The following is a 2,395-nucleotide window of genomic DNA, read 5'->3' on the forward strand; positions in this document are numbered from 1 at the left end:
ATAAAGAAAAAACAATTTTGGCCTACGAACAAGAACATTAGCGGTTACGGAAGAATAAATTTTTGTACAAAGGCATTATTATTTTTACAACCACACTGAAATTTACTCCTTTTACCCTGGGAAACAAAATATATCACAAGGAAAACTAAGCATCCAGTTCACCAAAACAACACTTCTGAAAGTAGAGCACAAATTTTTTTCAGGAAATAATCTTACTCCTTTTACCCTGGGAAACAAAATATATCACAAGGAAAACTAAGCATCCAGTTCACCAAAACAACACTTCTGAAAGTAGGGCACAATTTTTTTTCAGGAAATAATATTGCAAATGGTCACTTCTGAGTTAATTTACCACACTAGAGGAACAAAGTTGTTAAAGCATTAGCTATGAGCCATTTATCTGCACTATAGTAAAGTACTTGAAATCATTCCCAAGATCAAGGTTTAAAAACACTCGAGGAGTCAAGACTGAGTGTTTTATAGCCACCTCTGTAAGAGGTGCTTTTCCTTTCCCAAATAGTCAAAGCTTAATTAGGTCGACAGTACTTTTTTTCTTCCTCTTATCTTCTGTTGAAAATATTATTATCATTGGTAATATGGCTTGTATCTTGTCTTATCCGGATGATGAAGTCCAAGAAGTGAGGTTTGAGAAAGCACACCCTGCATCCATGGAGAAAGAGGTGGCCCTCTGGGTGCAAGCTATATACCATGACTCATTTCCCCTAGTTACATAAATAGAGGACTCAGAGTTCCTTGATCTTCAGTGAACTAGAGTAAAGAGTGAGAATTATAGTGGCGAGAAAGGTGAGTATTTAAAGGTGATCTAATCTGTTCAGGTGGGACAGGTTCTAGAGAAAGTTGTTTCTTATAAGGTAGCATCTAGGAGATAATATGTCTATGGATAGGGCAGTGGAGTAGAAGTCATTGGTAAACTTGAAGCTTGGGTGCAAATCAGTTAAGAAGTACCTGCCACATCAGAAGGAGGTGGCATGTGATGGCTTATTGGTGGTAGCAGTGGTAGTGTGGTACAGAATGTTACTGTGGAAGCATAATATGATGAGAGTTCAGTACCACTGGTTGACCCTGACAATCAGGATGATAGTGAGTAAATGTGGAGGCAGGAAGTGGGGGTTTCTCAAGCATCTGAATTGGAGTCATTCTGAATACAGTTTTTATTAAATTGCTATGTTTTCTTGTTGAAATACAAAGGTTTCCTGATTCACTGAAGGAGGTAGAGGTGAAGCCATGGACAATTAGTTCTGCTGGAGGAGCACGGATATATTATGGCTGATTACCTGTCTTGTGCAGCCCATGTTGCAAAGGAGGTGGTGGTATAATGTACTGCTGTGGTGGAATATGGCTCATACAATGCATGCCTGGTGACATTACCAAATGATCAGAGATTTTGTTTGGTGATGAGGCAATATGCAGGATGAACACTTTCAAGTTAAGCACAGACAGCAGAGCATCCTGCTCTCCTGTGGCGACGGTTGGCACGAGCCTCTAAGTCTGAGACAAATATGTTCTCTTGCATCCTTGAACAGTTCTGCACATGAAGAAAGAACCTTGTGTAAGCTTCTCAATTCACTCCACAGAAAACAGTACAGCCTGGACACATTGCCTTCCTTTCCATGTAAAACAGCACAGGCATAGCAAAAAGCATGCTTGCATGGAATCATCTGTCCATAGATTTTAATCGGTAATTCACATTTGTCACAGAAATGAACTGGGGTATCATCCTTTTCATCTAAGGTGTGTATCTGAAAGTCCCAGAAGAGATTCTGAATCTCTACCCCGTTTCTAAGCCATTCATCCGCCCTAGAGTTGTACCACTCCTCCTCACTATGACTGAGTTTTCTGGCGTGCTCCATAGTTTGGCTCACAAGGCATGATGGGAGCAGTCAACATCACTGTCATGGAGTGTGTACACCCTATACTTTTGAGTGCACAAGGTGGCAGTGCAACAGGGTCGCCACAGCTTCGAGGTCTTCCCACCTACCCCTGTTCCAGTGAGGGAGTCAGGCAGGAGAAAGAGTGTGTATGTTTCAGTGCTAGGGTTGCTTAGATTCCTCTTTGTATGCCTCAGTAAAAAGTAGCCTTTAACTGGGAAAAGAGACTAATCTGGAATGGGGGAGAGGGAGGGAGCTGGTGGGCACTGTAGTACCTGAAGGCATATGCCTGAGGCAGGTGAGGCACTAAGTCGGCCTTTAGAGGTGTAAGATAAATTCTAGCCGAAATAAGCAGGCGAAGAGAGGCAACAAAGGACCAGGTAGTTTATTTGAACGCAAATTCCCAGGTGATGTTCCACAGTCTGGCTATCACAGGCCAGGGAAGTCACACTCAGCAGGGCGGGCAGCAAGTTTTTAAAGAAGGAAGGGGGAGGCAGAGCTTAGAT

The 2,395-nt window shown here is 42.3% G+C and overlaps 1 pseudogene; it reads right to left on the reverse strand.

The window, feature by feature from the left end:
- Positions 1-585: 585 nt before the first annotated feature.
- Positions 586-1,871, reverse strand: LOC118910043 (E3 ubiquitin-protein ligase Hakai-like; annotated as a pseudogene).
- Between the last annotated feature and the right edge of the window lie 524 nt (positions 1,872-2,395).

The sequence above is a fragment of the Manis pentadactyla genome, chromosome X, assembly GCF_030020395.1.
Source record: "Manis pentadactyla isolate mManPen7 chromosome X, mManPen7.hap1, whole genome shotgun sequence".
Taxonomy (NCBI): Eukaryota; Metazoa; Chordata; class Mammalia; order Pholidota; family Manidae; genus Manis; species Manis pentadactyla.